Genomic DNA, 18981 nt, shown 5'->3' with positions numbered 1-18981 from the left:
GTTAACTTTATACAAAATTAATGATTTTTCAAAGTATCTTCTTACATTTAATCGTCGCTTATGTTTCATTATAACAATAAAGTAAAAGGAGTAAAAGTGGTGTATTACGTTTGAGATGTTAAGCTAGGAAAAAACCCTATTACTATGTGAATAAGGGTTTCTTATTTAAAGCAGAAGTAAGGGTATTTTAATAAACCCGTTAGAAGTTAAAAAAGTAAGTGTTGGCTGCAAGTTGTATTTCTATGAAAACTTCAGAAGCACTTGGTCATCAAAGCAAACATCCTTTGCTAATTTGTCTTCATATTTCCTCTTTGGAAAAAAAGGGCTACTTTGAAGGGATAAAACAAGACCTGCATTTTTGTTAGCAGATTCATAATAAACAGTCACAGGAGAGAGATATATCAGATCAAAGAAGAAGAATGACTCATTTCGAATATATGGAATGGAATGGAATGGAATAAAGTTGTCCCAAGTTGAGCATTTGCTCACAAACCTTAGTCTTTGCTCTATCATAAACAGGTCCTATTTTCATCTCAATATGTTGACTCATTAAATTGCCCTACACAGTTTCTTGAGGTTTTACTTCTATATAAAACAAAACTCAGTTTTCTGTGATCATAGCTACAGTTTAAAGAGAGAATTAACTTTATGACTTAGTAATTCTCCAAATAATTCTATTGATTCCTAACTTTGAAAATTTGGTTGTGCCAAATATTTCCAATTACAAATAGAATTAAACAAAAAGATTTAATTGTAGTAATCCCAGGGGGTTAAAAATAGACAGTGAATTTCCTTACTCTTCACTGCAGTGTACTCCTCTCTTCCCATAAATGTGCTGTTTTAAGTCTCTTATTTTCTAGTAATTTGTTGTAGCAGTAATAGAAAACTAATACAGCAAATTCCAGAGCCTAGGCCTGAAGAGACTTTGCCACTTCTGCCATCACCCTCTTCAAGTTCTGAGGTACTATAAAAACAAATACAACACCATTTATTGGCGAGACTGTCTTTCCCCCATTGTTATTCTTGCCTCCTTTGTCATAGATTAATTGACCATAGGTGCATGGGTTTATTTCTAGGCTCTCTATTCTGTTCCATTGATCTGTGTGTCTGTTTTTGTGCCACTACCATGCTGTTTTGATTACTATAGCTTCGTAGTATAGTTTAAAATCAGGGTGCATGTTACCTCCAACTTTGTTCTTCTTTCTCAAGATTTTTTTGGTTATTTGGGGTCTTTTTATGGTTCCATACATATTTTAGGATTATTCTAGTTCTGTGAAAAATGCCATTGGAATTTTGATAGGGATTGCATTAAATCTGTAGATTGCTTTGGGTAATGGACCCTTTAACAATAGATTCTTCAAATCCATGAGCACAATATATCTTTCCATTTATTTGTGTCATCTTTAATATCTTTCATCAATGTCTTAGGGTTTTCAGAGTGCAGGTCTTTCACATCCTTGGTTAAATTTATTCCTAGGTATTTTATTCTTGGTAATACAATTGTAAATGGGATTGTTTTCTTCATTTCTCTTTCTGATAGATGTTAATACTATATAGAAATGCAGCAGATTTCTGTATATTAATTTTTTATCCTGCAACTTTACTGAGTTTTTTAGTTCTAATAATTTTTTGCTGGAGTCTTGAGGTTTTCTGCATATAGTATCATATAGTCTATAATTATTTAATGTATTGTTGAATTCTGTTTCCTGATACTGTATTGCAGATTTTTGAATCTAAGTTTATCAAGGTTATTTGCCTGCAATTTTCTTTTTTTCGTAGTACCTTTGTCTTCTTTTGGAATTAGGGTAATCCTGGCTTTGAAAAATGATTTTGAAAGAGTTCCTTCCTCTTCAGTTTTTTGGAATAATTTGAGAAGGATAGGTATTAATTCTTTTTAAATATCTGACAAAATTCCCCTGTGAATCCATCTGTCCCTGGACTTCTGTTTGTTAGGAGGTTTTTGATTACTGATTTTCTGTTTCTTCAAGATTTAGACTCAGAAGATTGTATGTTTCTAGAAATTTATCTGGTTCTTCTAAGCTGTCACATTTTTGGCATATAGTTATTCATAGTATTCTCCTATGATCCCTTGTATTTTTCTGTTATCGATTGTAAGTTCTTCTCTTTCAATTCTGATTTTATTTATCTGGGGTCTCTCTCTTTTTCTCTGATAAGTCTGGAAAAACATTTATCAATTTTGCATCTCTTTTCAAAGAACCAGCTCTTAATTTCATTGTTCTTTTCTATTGTTTTTATTTTATTTTTTTAAACATCTTTATTAGAGTATAATAGCTTTACAATGGTGTGTTCGTTTCTGCTGTATAACAAAGTGAATCAGCTATACATATATATATCCCCATTTCTCCTCCCTCTTGCGTCTACCTCCCACTCTCCCTATCCCACCCCTCTAGGTGGACACAAAGCACTGAGCTGATCTCCCTGTGCTATGTGGCTGCTTCCCACTAGCTAGCTATTTTATATTTCGGAGTGTATATATGTCCATGCCACTCTCTCACTTCGCCTCAGCTTACCCTTCCCCCTCCCCATGTCCTCAAGTCCATTCTCTACATCTCCATCTTTATTCCTGTTCTCACCCTAGGTTCTTCAGAACCATATGTTTTTCAGATTCCACATATATATGCATTAATATATGATATTTGTTTTCCTCTTTCTGACTTACTTCACTCTACATGACACACTCAAGGTCCATCCATCTCGCTATAAATGACCCAATTTTGTTCCTTTTTATGGCTGAGTAATATTCCATTGTATATATGTACCATATCTTCTTTATCCATTCCTCTGTTGATGGACATTTAGGTTGCTTCCATGTCATGGCTATTGTAAATAGTGCTGCAATGAACATTGTGGTATGTGACTCTTTTTGAATTATGTTTTTCGCTGGGTATATGCCTAGGAGTAGGATTCCTGGGTCACATGGTAGTTCTATTTTTAGTTCTTTAAGGAAGCTCCATACTGTTCTCCATAGTGGCTGTATCAATTTACATTCCCACCAACAGTGCAAAAGGGTTCCCTTTTCTCCACACCCTCTCCAGCATTTATTGTTTGTAGATTTTTTGATGATGGCCATTCTGACCAGTGTGAGGTGATACCTCATTGTAGTTTTGATTTGCATTTCTCTAATGATTATTGATGTTGAGCATCCTTTCGTGTGTTTGTTAGAAATGTGTATATCTTCTTTGGAGAAATGTCTATTTAGGTCTTCTGCCCATTTTTGGATTGCCTTGTTTGTTTTTTAATATTGAGCCACATAAGCTGCTTGTATATTTTGGAGATTAATCCTTTTGTCAGTTGCTTCATTTGTAAATATTTTCTCCCATTCTGAGGGTTGTCCTTTCGTCTTGTTTATGGTTTCCTTTGCTGTGCAAAAGCCTTTAAGCTTCATTAGACCCCATTTGTTTATTTTTGTTTTTATTTCCATTTCTCTAGGAAGTGGGTCAAAAAGGATCCTGCTGTGATTTATGTTATAGAATGTTCTGCCTACGTTTTCCTCTAAGAGTTTTCTAGTGTCTGACCTTACATTTAGGTCTTTAATCCATTTTGAGTTTATTTTTGTGTATGGTGTTAGAGAGTGTTCTAATTTCATTCTTTTATATGTAGATGTCCAGTTTTTCCAGCACCACTTACTGAAGAGGCTGTCTTTTCTCCATTGTGTAGTCTTGCCTACTTTATCAAAGATAAGATGACCATATGTGCATGGGTTTATCTGTGGGCTTTCTATCGTGTTCCATTGATCTGTATTTCTGTTTTTGTGCCATTATCATATGGTTTGATGACTGTAGCTTTGTAGTATAGTCTGAAGTCAGGGAGCCGGATTCCTCTAGCTCCATTTTTCTTTCTCAAGATAGCTTTGGCTATTCGGGGTCTTTTGTATTTCCATACACATTGTGAAATATTTTGTTCTAGTTCTCTGAAAAATGCCATTGGTAGTTTAATAGGGATTGCATTGAATCTGTACATTGCTTTGGGTAGTATAGATATTTTCACAATGTTGATTCTTCCAATCCAAGAACATGGTATATCTCTCCATCTGTTTGTATCATCTGTAATTTCTTTCTTCAATGTCTTTTTTTTCTTTTCTTTTGCGGTACATGGGCCTCTCACTGCTGTGGCCTCTCCTGTTGCAGAGCACAGGCTCCGGACGTGCAGGCCCATCGGCCATAGCTCACGGGCCCAGCCGCTCCGCAGTATGTGGGATTCTCCCGGACCGGGACACGAACCCGTGTCCCCTACATCGGCAGGCAGACTCTCAACCACTGCGCCACCAGGGAAGCCCTCATCAGTGTCTTATAGTTTTCTGCATACAGGTCTTTCATCTCCTTAGGTAGGTTTATTCCTAGGTATTTTGTTCTTTTTGTTGCAGTGGTAAATGGGAGTGTTTCCTTAATTTCTCTTTCAGATTTTTTGTCGTTAGTGTATAGGAATGCAAGAGATTTCTGTGCATTAATTTTGTATCCTGCTACTTTACCACATTCATTGATTAGCTCTAGTAGTTTTCTGGTAGCATCTTTAGGACTCTCTATATATAACATGTCATCTGCAAACAGTGACAGGTTTACTTCTTCTTTTCCAACTTTGATTCCTTTTCTTTCTTTTTCTTCTCTGATTGCTGTGGCTAAAAATTCCAAAACTGTGTTGCATAATACTGGTTAGAGTGGACAACCTTGTCTTCTTCCTGATCTTAGTGGAAATGGTTTCAGTTTTTCACCATTGAGAACGATGTTGGCTGTGGGTTTGTCATATATGGCCTTTATTATGTTGAGGTAAGTTCCCTCTATTCCTACTGTCTGGAGTGTTTTTATCATAAATGGGTGTTGAATTTTGTTGAAAGCCTTTTCTGCATCTGTTGAGATGATCATATGATTTTCCTGCTTCAGTCTGTTAATATGGTATATCGCATTGGTTGATTTGCATATATTGAAGAATCCTTGCATTCCTGGGATAAACCCCACTTCATCATGGTGTATGATCCTTTTAATATGCTGTTGGATTGTGTTTGCTAGTATTTTATTGAGGATTTTTGCATCTATGTTCGTCAGCGATACTGGCCTGTAGATTTCTTTCTTTGTGACATCTTTGTCTGGTTTTGGTATCAGAGTGATGGTGGCCTCGTAGAATGAGCTTGGGAGTGTAGCTCCCTCTGCTATATTTTGGAAGAATTTGAGAAGAATAGGTGTTAGTTCTTCTCTAAATGTTTGGTGGAATTCGCCTGTGAAGCCATCTGGTCCTGGGCTTTTGTTTGTTGGATGAATTTTTTTTTTTTTTTTTTGCAGTACGTGGGCCTCACACTGTTGTGGCCTCTCCCGTTGCGCAGCCCAGGCTCCAGACGTGCAGGCTCAGCGGCTATGGCTCACGTGCCCAGTTGCTCTGCGGCATGTGGGATCTTCCCAGACTGGGGCACGAACCCGTGTCCCCTGCATTGGCAGGTGGACTCTCAACCACTGCATCACCAGGGAAGCCCTATTGGAAGATTTTTAATTACACTCTCAATTTCAGTGCTTATGATTGATTTGTTTATATTTTCTGTTTCTTCCTGGTTCAGTCCCAGAAGGTTGTGCTTTTGTACGAATTTGTCCAATTCTTCCAGTTTGTCCATTTTATTGTCATATAGTTGCTTGTAGTAAACTCTCATGATTCTCTGTATTTCTGCAGTGTCAGTTGTTATTTCTTTTTTATTTCTAATTCTATTGTTTTGAGTCTTCTCCCTTTTTTTTCTTGATGAGTCTGGCTAATGGTTTATCAATTTTGTTTATCTTTTCAAAGAACCAGCTTTTAGTTTTATTGATCTTTGCTATCGTTTCCTTCATTTCTGTTTTATTTATTTCTTATTTGATCTTTATGATGTCTTTCCGTCTGCTCCCTTGGTTTTTTTTGTTGTTGTTGTTCTTTCTTTAATTGCTTTAGGTGTAAGGTTAGGTTGTTTATTTGAGATGTTTGTTGTTTCTTGACGTAGGATTTTATTGCTATAAACGTCCCTCTTAGAACTGCTTTTGCTGCATCCTATAGGTTTTAGATCGTCGTGTTTTCATTGTCATTTGTTCCTAGGTATTTTTTGATTTCCTTTTTGATTTCTTCAGTGATCTCTTGGTGATTTAGTAGTGTATTTACCCTCCATGCGTTTGTATTTTTTACAGCTATTTTCCTGTAATTGATATCTAGTCGCATAGCCTTGTGGTCGGAACAGATACTTGATACAATTTCAATTTTCTTAAATTTACCAAGGCTTGATTTGTGACCTGAGATATGATCTATCCTGGTGAATGTTTCATGAGCACTTGAGAAGAGAGTGTATTCTTTTGCTTTTGGATGGAATATCCAACAAATATCAATTAAGTCCTTCTTGTTTAGTGTATCATTTAAAGCTTGTGTTTCCTTATTTATTTTTATTTTGGATGATCTATCTATTGGTGAAAGTGTGGTGTCAAAGATCCCTACTATGATTGTGTTACTGTCAGTTTCCCTTTTTATGGCTGTTATTATTTGCCTTATGTATTGAGGTGCTCCTACGTTGGGTGCATAAATATTTACAATTGTTATATCTTCTTCTTGGATTCATCCCTTGATCATTATGTAGTGTCCTTTGTCTCTTGTAATAGTCTTTATTTTTAAATCTATTTTTTCTGATATGAGAATTGCTACTCCAGCTTTCTTTTGATTTCCATTTGCATGGAATATGTTTTACCATCCCCTCACTTTCAGTGTGTATGTGTCCCTAGGTCTGAAGTGGGTCTCTTGTAAACAGCGTATAGAAGGGTCTTGTTTTTGTACCCATTCAGCCAGTCTGTATCTTTTAGTTGGGGCCTTTAATCCATTTACATGTAAAGTAGTTATTGATATGTATATTCCTACTACCATTTTATTAATTGTTTTGGATTTGTTATTTTAGGTCTTTTCCTTCTCTTGTGTTTCCTGCCTAGGGAAGTTCCTTTAGTATTTGTTGTAAAGCTGGTTTGTTGGGCTGTATTCTCTTAGCTTTTGCTTGTCTGTAAGGGTTTTAATTTCTCTGTTGAATCTGAATGAGATCCTTGCTGGGTAGAGTAATCTTGCTTTTAGATTTTTCCCTTTCATCACTTTAAATATGTCCTGCCACTCCCTTCTGGCTTGCAGAGTTTGTGTTGAAAGATCAGTTGTTAACCTTAGGGGGATTCCCTTGGATATTATTTGTTGTTTTTCTCTTGATGCTTTTAATATTTTTTCTTTGTATTTAATTTTTGATAGTTTGATTAATATTTGTCTTGGCATCTTTCTCCTTGGATTTATCCTGTATGGGACTCTCTGCGCTTCCTGGACTTGATTGACTGTTCCCTTTCCCATATTAGGGAAGTTTTCAACTATAATCTCTTCAAATATTTTCTCAGTCCCTTTCTTTTTCTTTTCTTCTTCTGGGACCCCTATAATTCAAATATTGGTGCGTTTAATATTGTCCCAGAGGTCTCTGAGACTGTCCTCCATTATTTTCATTCTTTTTTCTTTATTCTGCTCTGTTGTATTTTTTTCTGCTATTTTATCTTCTGGGTCACTTATCCGTTCTTCTGCCTCAGTTATTCTGCTATTGATTCCTTCTAGAGAATTTTTAATTTCATTTATTGTGTTCATCATTGCTTGTTTGGTGTTTAGTTCTTCTAGGTCCTTGTTAAATGTTCCTTGTATTTTCTCCATTCTATTTCCAGGATTTTGGATCATCTTTACTATCATTCCTCTGAATTCTTTTTCAGGTAGCCTGCCTATTTCATCTTCATATGTTTGGTCTGGTGGGGTTTTGCTTTGCTCCCTCATCTGTTATGTTTCTCTGTCTCCTCATTTTGCTTAACTTATTGTGTTTGGGGTCTCCTTTTTTCAGGCTGCAGGTTCGTAGTTCCCGTTGTATTTGATGTCTGCCTCCAGTGGCTGAGGTTGTTTCAGTGAGTTGTGTAGGCTTCCTGGTGGAGGGGACTGGTGCCTGTGTTCTGGTGGATGAGGCTGGATCTTGTCTTTCTGGTGGGAAGTACCACATCCGGTGGTGTGTTTTTGGGTGTCTGTGAACTTATCATGATTTTAAGTAGCCTCTCTGCTAATGGGTAGGGTTGTGTTCCTGTCTTACTAGTTGTTTGGCATAGGGTGTCTAGCACTGCAGCTTGCTGGTCGTTGAATGGTGCTGGGTCTTAGCGTTGAGATGGAGATCTCTGGGAGAGCTTTTGCTGTTTGACATTACATGGGGCCAGTAGGTCTCAGGTAGACTTATATCCTGAACTCGGCTCTCCCCCCTCAAAGGCACAGACCTGACACCCGTGAAGAGCAGCAAGACCCTTTCAGCCACATGGCTCAGAAGAAAAGGGAGAAAAAAATGAAAAAAAGAATGAAAGAAAAAAAATAAAGTTATTAAAATAGAAACATCTTATTTATAATTAAAAAATTTAAAGTTATATGAAATAAAAAAGAACAAAATAAAAAAAAAAAGAAGAGCAGCCAAACAAAAAACAAATCCACCAATGATAACAAGCGCTAAAAACTATAGAAAAAAGAAAAGGACACACAGAACCCTTGGACAAATGGCAAAAGCAAAGGTATACAGACAAAATCACACAAAAAGCAAACACATACACATGCACTAAAAGAGAAAAAGGAAAAAATATATATATGTATTAAAAAAAAGGAAGGGAACAATCAAGTCAATAAATCTACGAATGATAATAAATTCTAAACTAAGATAAACATAAAACCAGAAACAAATTAGATGCAGAAAGCAAGCCCCAATTCTATAGTTGCTCCCAAAGTCCACTGCCTCAATTTTGGAATCATTCTTTGTCTATTCAGGTATTCCAGAGATGCAGGGTATATCAAGTTGATTGTGGAGATATAATCTGCTGCTCCTGAGGCTGCTGGGAGAGATTTCTCTTTCTCTTCTTTGTTCGCACAGCCCCTGGGGTTCAGCCTTGGATTTGGCCCCGCAGAGCTATACAGATTATGTTTTTAACTTTTTTACAATTTGATAGAGGATTCGGCATTGACTATGTAGCATCATGATAAACATATCATAAAAGAATCATGAAATAAATTGCAAAACACATATGGCAGATTTCAGTTTCTAAGAACATAGTTAGCAACATAACCGAAGAAACTGCTAGGTGAAATATAAAACTCCTCATAAATGCATGAATAAATTATTGAGAGTGAAAGTGAAACACTTAGAGGCCAGGATTAATGAGAAAGTAGGCATGTAGGTTGGTAAATGAGCACTGAAACTGGAGTTTTTTTCTGGGATTTTTCCCATCCCTTTTTGAATACAACTTGAATTTTAATCGGGCATACACATGTAGGAATGAAAAGACAAATCCTATGACCTTCACTAGATCAAAAAGCCTTGGGTAAAGCTCACGTGCTAAAATGCTACAATGACATAGAGGGAGAAAGTGTGTGTATGTGTGTGCACACGCATGCACGTGAGAGAAAAAGAGACAAGGGAGAGACAGAGGGAGAGACAGTCTTGATCAAGGAAGTTGAACGCTTGCTTATATTGGTCTTGGCCCTGAGTAGAGAAGTGGAGAAGAAAACTAAATCTTCATGTAACCTCAATCCTCACTTGAACATGGGGTTTCAATTCACACTATTTGTTTGGCCAGAAAGAAAAAAGCCTAAATTAAATGTTTGAAGTATTATAAAATGCCGAGATACTTGGCAATACACAAACCACATCCTCTCTGGGGGACTGCCACAGCAAACTGCCACAAAGTTCCAAATAACAAAAATTAAAAATCAAAACTTAAAAACTATATCAGAAAACATTATTCATGAATGACACTTAGCAAAAATAATGAAAAGAAGTATTAGTTCATAGTTACTTTAGATTGTAAAGTTATAGGGAATAGAACATGAAATATGGATGTTAAATATCCTTAAAGACATAAGAAAGATTACTAATACAGTGAAAGCTGACTAAAGTACTTTCACAAAGTTTGAAATAGATTTGGAAGGAGAACAAAAAATTCTTTGAATGAAAATGTTAACCATTTAATTTAGAAAGACAGTGGAGGGCTTGCAGAGCAGATTAAACACAAATGATGAGAAAGTTGTTAAAAAGAAATAGCATAGCACAGGTGCTTTGTGACCACCTGGAGGGGTGGGATAGGGAGGGTGGAAGGGAGGGAGACGCAAGAGGGAAGAGATATGGGGACATATGTATATGTATAACTGATTCACTGTGTTATAAAGCAGAAACTAACACACCATTGTAAGGCAATTATACTCCAATAAAGATGTTTAAAAAATAAAATAAAAAATATAGTCTGAAGAAATTATTAACTTAGCACAATGAGATAAAAAGAGGAAAAAATACGAATGGTAGTTTAGGAAACATAGAGAAGAGTGGTAAATTATGACATATTTAATCAAGAGTGCCAAGGAAACATCAAGAGAGTATGGCAGAGAATTTCCCAAAATGTATCAATAACACCAATCTAAAGAGCCAGAAAACCGCAGTTCACAAGAAGAGTAAAATTAAATAAATCTGTATCACAGTAAAAGTACAAAATACAAAACTGGTAACATCTTAAAAATAGCCAGAGAGAATACAGATAACCTACAAAAACTGACAAGTACACTGACTTCTCAAGATCAGTAATTGAAGCAAGAAGGCCATGAAATAATACCTTTATCAAAATGAAAGACAGTAACCTTGTTAAGTTAGAGTTGTAGAGGCATTGAAACTATTTTTCACAAATCAGGGTAAATAAAGCTATTTTCATGTAACAAAAACTGAAACTTTTAAGGGACATTCTTCAGGAGGAAGAAAAATAATCTTAGAAGAGGTTTTAAAGAAATACAAAAGAATAATAAGCAACACCACCATACAAGTGGGTAAATCTTTAAAAAAATGATAAAGTAATATTATTGATGTCTATTTTTAAGGTTTAAAAAAAGTAAACATTGGTTAGGAACTTATAATTTGGGATTGGGGTTATTGGACTAAAATTATTCTAATACATTTTGTCAGGAAATGTTTAAAGATATTGATTAATTTTAGACATTGTTAAGCATATGAAAATGCCTATGATCAGCACTTAAACAGTAGTAATAGTATATACTTAAATAACGTATAGTTTAGGGATACACACTATAAAGTTTTATCACACTGTGATAAAATTATAAAGAAAGGAAAAGGAATAAGTTACACAAAATTCCAGACAGTGATTACTCTGATGGGATGAATGGAGATCACATTAGACCCAGGTACAAAAGGGTCTTTAAAATACTGGCAATATTATGTTTCTTAGCTGAGTATTGGTTACATGTGTATTTATTGTTTCTAAAGCAAAAATCACTTACACATGTGATATATATTCAATATAATCTGTGATAGATTCCATATAAAAAATATATAAAATTTACCACTGTGTGTGAAGAAATACTTTGCAGACTGAAAGATGCATAAATTGCTCTATATTTACTTGCAATTTCATGTAAATAAGATGGTGTCCATTTCCAACCACTTCATGCCTTTCTAAAAATTAATTATATACATTAAAGTCAAATTTATTAAAATGGAGAACTGGCTGCCACAAGTGCAATCAAAATATAAATTAGTTCCATATCCTTAAAAAGTTTCCTCTTGTCCTTTTGCTGTTTATCTACATCTGGAACCACTGATCTGCTTTCTGTCACTGTAATTTTGTCTTTTATAGAATTTTATATGAATGAATTCATATAGTATCTTGCCTTTTATATTTGACTTATTTAATGGAGCATAATGTCCTTGACATCCATCCATGCTTTTATATATATTAATATTTTCTTTCTTTTGACCAATGAACAATATTCTTTAATATGAATATAGCACAGTTTGTTTATCCACTTAGTTGATGGATTTTTGGGTTGTTTCCATTTAGGAGGATAACTACTGCTGCTATAAATATTGTGTATAAATTTTTGTGTGGACTTGTGCTTTAAATATCTTGGGGCAATACTAAGAATGTGAGTTCCATAAAATAATATACTAACATAGTTATGTACCCAACTCAACGTATGCCCTGAAATCGTGAAACTGAACATATATCAAGTTATTTAAATAGCCTTCTTTTAAACAGTGGAACAATCTGGATAAAATGTAACCATGTATTTGTCCCTGGCAGAGAGCTGATTGATGAAGAAAAAATATATATGCCTAGAGAGCTAAAGCAACTGAGTGCCACTAAGTTCATGATTCCAATCACTGTAGAATCTGAAAATATATTTGTGTAAGTGTAGTCTCCATGGATATTTATATGTGTCCTAGATTAAAAATGAAAAATGGGGCTTCCCTGGTGTCTGCCTGTCAGTGCAGGGGACACAGGTTCAATACCTGGTCCAGGAAGATACCACATGCTGCAGAGCAGCTAAGCCCATGCACCACAACTACTGAGCCTGCACTCTAGAGCCTGCGTGCCACAACTACTGAAACCCGCGCGCCTAGAGCCCGTGCTCTGCAACAAGAGAAGCCACCACAATGAGAAGCCCGCACACCACAACAAGGAGTAGCCCCCACTCGCCGCAACTAGAGAAAGCCTGTGCGCAGCAATGAAGACCCAACGCAGCCAAAAATAAATAAAAGTTAAATAAATTAGGAAAAAAACAATGGCTGATTCCTGCAGATGTGAATAACAATTAACAAATATATTTGCCTTCCCTGCACACAGTCCTTCTGCCAAAAGTACCATCCATGGACTTACCTAATGCTATATTCACCATTATAGTATTCTAAATAGCATTGCTTGTGATCAAGGAACTCGTTTATCAGCAAAAGAAGTGTGGTAATTGTCCATGCTCATGGAATTCACTGATATTACCATGTTCGCCACCATCTTGAAGCAACTATCAGTAAAATGGTGGAAGAGCCTTTTGAAGACAGTTACAGTACCAGCAAGGTGGCAATATTGCAGGGCTGAGGCAAAGGTCTCCAGAATGGTGTATATGATTTGAATCGGTGTCCAATATATGGTGCTGCTTTTCTTATAGCCAGGAATCACAGATCCAGGAATCAGGGGATGAAAATGGTACCATTCACTACTACTTCTAGTGACCCACTAGTAAATTTTTTTGCTTTTTGTTCCTATGACCATATGCCCTGCTGGCATAGAAAGTGTCTATTCCAGTAAGAACAAAATGCTGTCCCTTACATGATGCAAGAAATCCAGTGTGATCCATTCACCACGAGGCAGCTGGCTGATGCCTTAGAGCATGGTGCCATATTGAGGACTCAGTTTTGGTCTGTTGCTGGCAGATTAGACACAGCAGTGGCCATAGCCAGGTGAGCCTTGGTGCATGGAAGGCCACGTTGCTGAGCTCATGCTTATCTTCCTGATCCTGCCATCATATATACTTTGTTATTGAGCCCATTAGACAGTGACAGGGTAACTGGAGAAAGAGGCTAACTGGTATTCATAGAATGAGTTATGCTATCCATTTGATTATTAAAAATCTCCTCTGCTGAGGTCACCTTTTGGTGAGCATTCACATGGGACACAAATAGCTACAATTTTTCCCACTCAAAGAGGTATATCCACATACCTTTCCCCCAAAGTTTCTTGTCACTAATATTCCAATTGTGTTCTTTTCAAGTCACCCACCATCCAGGCAAACTGTTGGCCACAGCCCACAGCTGCAATATATTCACACATCTAACCACTTCTCCTTCCAAGCAAAGTAAATAATTAGGTGCACTAATCGAAGTTCTGCCCAACTGGAGGATTTCTCTTCACCGCTGTCCTTCAGGGATGTCCCAGGAAAGGGCTGTAATGTTGAAACTGTTCACTTTAAGGTAGTACTTGCATACCATGCAGAGTCATCTGTCAGTCAGACTCTAGTCTTCTATCCTCTGCCAACTGATTGTAGGGAACTCCTCATGAAGCCATAGGTGCAGGCTGGGAGAGAGAAGGCAGTGTATCAAGAGTGGGAATCATGGGCATTTGGGCCACTTCTTCATGTGCCTTATGTGTGCCTTCAGGGCCTACTTGGGCCAATCATGTATATGATCTCAATTCAATGATGGGGTGCTGCTACGCATGCCCAACTTGATGGCTTGATGGGTCAGATAACACCTAGCTCATGATGGGTAGCTAAGTTAGAATGGTAAATTGTTGAACCTTGGTTAAGCAATCAATTTTTACTAAGGCCCAGTAGCAGGTCAAGAACTTTTTCTCAAAAGGAGAGTAGTTATCCACAGAGTATGGCAGGACTTTGCTCCAAAATCCTGAGAGCCTGTGCCATGATTCACTTATAGGGTCCTGTCAAAGGCCCCTAAGAGCATCCCTATCTATCACTGCCACTTCAGGCACCATTGAATACGTTGGATCATATGGGCCAAGTAGCAGAGCAGCTTGCGCAGAAGCATGGACCTGTGGCAAAGTCTTCTCTTGTTCTGAGCCCCACTCAAATCTATCAGCTTTCCAAGTCCCTTGGTAAATGGGCCAGAGTAAGATGCCTAAATGGGGAATATCTTGCCTTTAAAATCCAAAGAGGCCTACTTGTCATTGTGCCTCTTTCTGGTCTTAGGAGGGGCCCAGTGCAACAATTGTCCTTCGCTGTCTTAGTTCGGGTAACTATAATGGAATACCATAGACTGTGTGGCTTATAAACAACAGAAAGTTATTTCTCACCACTCTGGATGCCGAGAAGTCCGAGATCAAGGTGCTGACAGATTCGGTGTCTATTGAGAACGCACTTTCTGGTTCATAGTGAGCCATCTTCTCTCTGTATTGTCACACAGTAGAAGGGGCAAGGGAATTCTCTGGGGTCTTTTATAAGGACACTAATCCTATTCATGAGGCTTCCACCCTAATGACCTAATCAGTTTCCAGTGACCTTGCTTCCAAATATTATCACCTTGGGGATTAGGTTTCAACATACGAATTTTGAGAGGACAAAACAGTGTATAACATTCACCTTAAAAGGGATGTCTCAACATGTTCCACACCTCACTGCCCTAGATATTTCACTGAGGTAAAAAGACCCTGAAATTTGTTGGATTTGTTTTCCACCTTCTGACATGCAAATATCTTAGCATTAAGTAAATAGGTGCTAATTCTTAATAACTATGTCCAATAAGCATAATGCCATCAATGTAATGAACGAGTGTGATACTGAAGCTGAATCTGGCCTCTGTACCTCTACATTGAATTAAATCTCGGAGACAGAATTTTGGGTGAAGTAGAAAAGAATAGCTTTATTGCTTTGCCAGGCAAAGGGGGCCAAAGCGGGCTAATGCCCTCAAAACTGTGTGTCCTTACCTGGAGGGGATAGTGAAGAGTTTTATAGTAATGGTTCAAAGAGAGCATGATCAGCTCATGGATATTCTTGTGATTGGTTGGTGGTGAGGTAAGTAGGGGTCAGCATCATCAACCTTCTGGTTCCAACTGGTCTGGGGTCTATGTGCTCGTGGGCAGCATACAGTTAACTTCTCCCACCTGGTGGGAGTTTCAGTATCTGCAAAACAGCTCAAAGATATTGTTTTGTATCTCCCTTGAGGGGGAAACAGGACCCTGCCCCAAGGCTGTACTATTGTTTCTTGACTATTCCTCCCTTGTCTCTGCATCCCCTCCCTTCCCTAATTAGGAGCTGTTTGAACTTGCCCATTGGAACTCAGGGAAGGTCATGGACGCTGTATGAAGCCTATTTCCTGTAATCAAGAAACAGGGGACACAGAAACACTTTTGTGCCCAAGAGCCCCACAGGGTCCTGCTTGGTTTCAATATCTTTTTTTTTTTGAACATCTTTATTGGGGTATAATTGCTTTACAATGGTGTGTTAGTTTCTGCTTTATAACAAAGTGAATCAGTCATACATAAACTTACGTTCCCATATGTCTTCCCTCTTGCGTCTCCCTCCCTCCCACCCTCCCTATCCCACCCCTCCAGGCTGTCACAAAGCACCGAGCCAATATCTCTGTGCCATGTGGCTGCTTCCCACTAGCTATCTACCTTACTACGTTTGTTAGTGTGTATATGCCCATGACTCTCTCTCGCCCTGTCACAGCTCACCCTTCCCCCTCCCCATAACCTCAAGTCCGTTCTCTAGGAGGTCTGCGTCTGTCTTTATTCCTGCTTTACCCCTAGGTTCTTCATGACATTTTTTTTCTTAAATTCCATATATATGTGTTAGCATATGGTATTTGTCTTTTTCTTTCTGACTTACTTCACTCTGTATGACAGACTCTAGGTCTATCCACCTCATTACAAATAGCTCAATTTCGTTTCTTTTTATGGCTGAGTAATATTCCATTGTATATATGTGCCACATCTTCTTTATCCATTCATCCGATGACGGGCACTTAGGTTGTTTCCATCTCCGGGCTATTGTAAATAGAGCTGCAATGAACATTTTGGTACATGACTCTTTTTGAATTTTGGTTTTCTCAGGGTATATGCCCAGTAGTGGGATTGCTGGGTCATATGGTAGTTCTATTTGTAGTTTTTTAAGGAACCTCCATACTGTTCTCCATAGTGGCTGTACTAATTCACATTCCCACCAGCAGTGCAAGAGTGTTCCCTTTTCTCCACACCCTCTCCAGCATTTATTGTTTCTAGATTTTTTGATGATGGCCATTCTGACTGGTGTGAGATGATATCTCATTGTAGTTTTGATTTGCATTTCTCTAATGATTAATGATGTTGAGCATTCTTTCATGTGTTTGTTGGCAGTCTGTATATCTTCTTTGGAGAAATGTCTATTTAGGTCTTCTGCCCATTTTTGGATTGGGTTGTTTGTTTTCTTGTTATTGAGCTGCATGAGCTGCTTGTAAATTTTGGAGATTAATCCTTTGTCGGTTGCTTCATTAGCAAATATTTTCTCCCATTCTGAGGGTTGTCTTTTGGTCTTGTTTATGGTTTCCTTTGCTGTGCAAAAGCTTTGAAGTTTCATTAGGTCCCATTTGTTTATTTTTGTTTTTATTTCCATTACTCTAGGAGGTGGGTCAGAAAGGATCTTACTGTGATTTATGTCATAGAGTGTTCTGCCTATGTTTTCCTCTAAGAGTTTGATAGTTTCTGGCCTTACATTTAGGTCTTTAATCCATTTTGAGCTTATTTTTGTGTATGGTGTTAGGGAGTGATCTAATTTCATACTTTTACATGTACCTGTCCAGTTTTCCCAGCACCACTTATTGAAGAGGCTGTCCTTTCTCCACTGTACATTCCTGCCACCTTTATCAAAGATAAGGTGTCCATATGTGCATGGGTTTATCTCTGGGCTTTCTATCCTGTTCCATTGATCTATCTTTCTGTTTTTGTGCCAGTACCATACCGTCTTGATAACTGTAGCTTTGTAGTATAGTCTGAAGTCAGGGAGCCTGATTCCTCCAGTTCCTTTTTTCGTTCTCAAGATTCCTTTGTCTATTCAGGGTCTTTTGTGTTTCCATACAAATTGCAAACTTTTTGTTCTAGTTCTGTGAAAAATGCCAGTGGTAGTTTGATAGGGATTGCATTGAATGTATAGATTGCTTTGGGGAGTAGAGTCATTTTCACAATGTTGATTCTTCCAATCCAAGAACATGGTATATCTCTCCATCTATTTGTATCATCTTTAATTTCTTTCATCAGTGTCTTATAAGTTTCTGCATACAGGTCTTTTGTGTCCTTAGGTAGGTTTATTCCTAGATATTTTATTCTTTTTGTTGCAGTGGTAAATGGGAGTGTTTTCTTGATTTCACTTTCAGATTTTTCATCATTAGTATATAGGAATGCCAGAGATTTCTGTGCATTAATTTTGTATCCTGCCACTTCACCAAATTCATTGATTAGCTCTAGTAGTTTTCTGGTAGCATCTTTAAGATTCTCTATGTATAGGATCATGTCATCTGCAAACAGTGACAGCTTTACTTCTTCTTTTCTGATTTGGATTCCTTTTATTTCCTTTTCTTCTCTGATTGCTGTGGCTAAAACTTCCAAAACTATGTTGAATAAGAGTGGTGAGAGTGGGCAACCTTGTCTTGTTCCTGATCTTAGTGGAAATGCTTTCAGTTTTTCACCATTGAGGATGATGTTTGCTGTGGGCTTGTCATATATGGTCTTTATTATGTTGAGGAAAGTTCCCTCTATGCCTACTTTCTGCAGTGTTTTTATCATAAATGGGTGTTGAATTTTGTCAAAAGCTTTCTCTGCATCTATTGAGATGATCATATGGTTTTTCTCCTTCAGTTTGTTAATATGGTTTATCACATTGATAGATTTGCGTATATTGAAGAATCCTTGCATTCCTGGAATAAACCCCACTTGATCATGGTGTATGATCCTTTTAATGTGCTGTTGGATTCTGTTTGCTAGTATTTTGTTGAGGATTTTTGCATCTATGTTCATCAGTGATATTGGCCGGTAGTTTTCTTTCTTTGTGACATCCTTGTCTGGTTTTGGTATCAAGGTGATGGTGGCCTCATAGAAGGAGTTTGGGAGTGTTCCTCCCTTTGCTATATTTTGGAAGAGTTTGAGAAGGATAGGTGTTAGCTCTTCTCTAAATGTTTGATAGAATTCGCCTGTGAAGCCATCTGGTCCTGGGCTTTTGTTTGTTGGAAGATTTTTAATCACAGTTTCAATTTCAGTGCTTGTGATTGGTCTGTTCATATTTTCTATTTCTTCCTGATTCAGTCTTGGCAGGTTGTGCATTTCTAAGAATTTGTCCATTTCTTCCAGATTGTCCATTTTATTGGCATAGAGTTGCTTGTAGTAATCTCTCATGATCTCTTTTATTTCTGCAGTGTCAGTTGTTACCTCTCCTTTTTCATTTCTAATTCTATTGATTTGAGTCTTCTCCCTTTTTTTCTTGATGAGTCTGGCTAGTGGTTTATCTATTTTGTTTATCTTCTCAAAGAACCAGCTTTTAGTTTTATTGATCTTTGCTATTGTTTCCTTCATTTCTTTTTCATTTATTTCTGATCTGATTTTTATGATTTCTTTCCTTCTGCTAGCTTTGGGGTTTTTTTGTTCTTCTTTCTCTAATTGCTTGAGGTGCAAGGTTAGGTTG

This window comes from Leucopleurus acutus (assembly GCF_964270905.1).
Source record: "Leucopleurus acutus genome assembly, chromosome: X".
Taxonomy (NCBI): Eukaryota; Metazoa; Chordata; class Mammalia; order Artiodactyla; family Delphinidae; genus Leucopleurus; species Leucopleurus acutus.
This window is presented reverse-complemented; position numbering follows the sequence as displayed.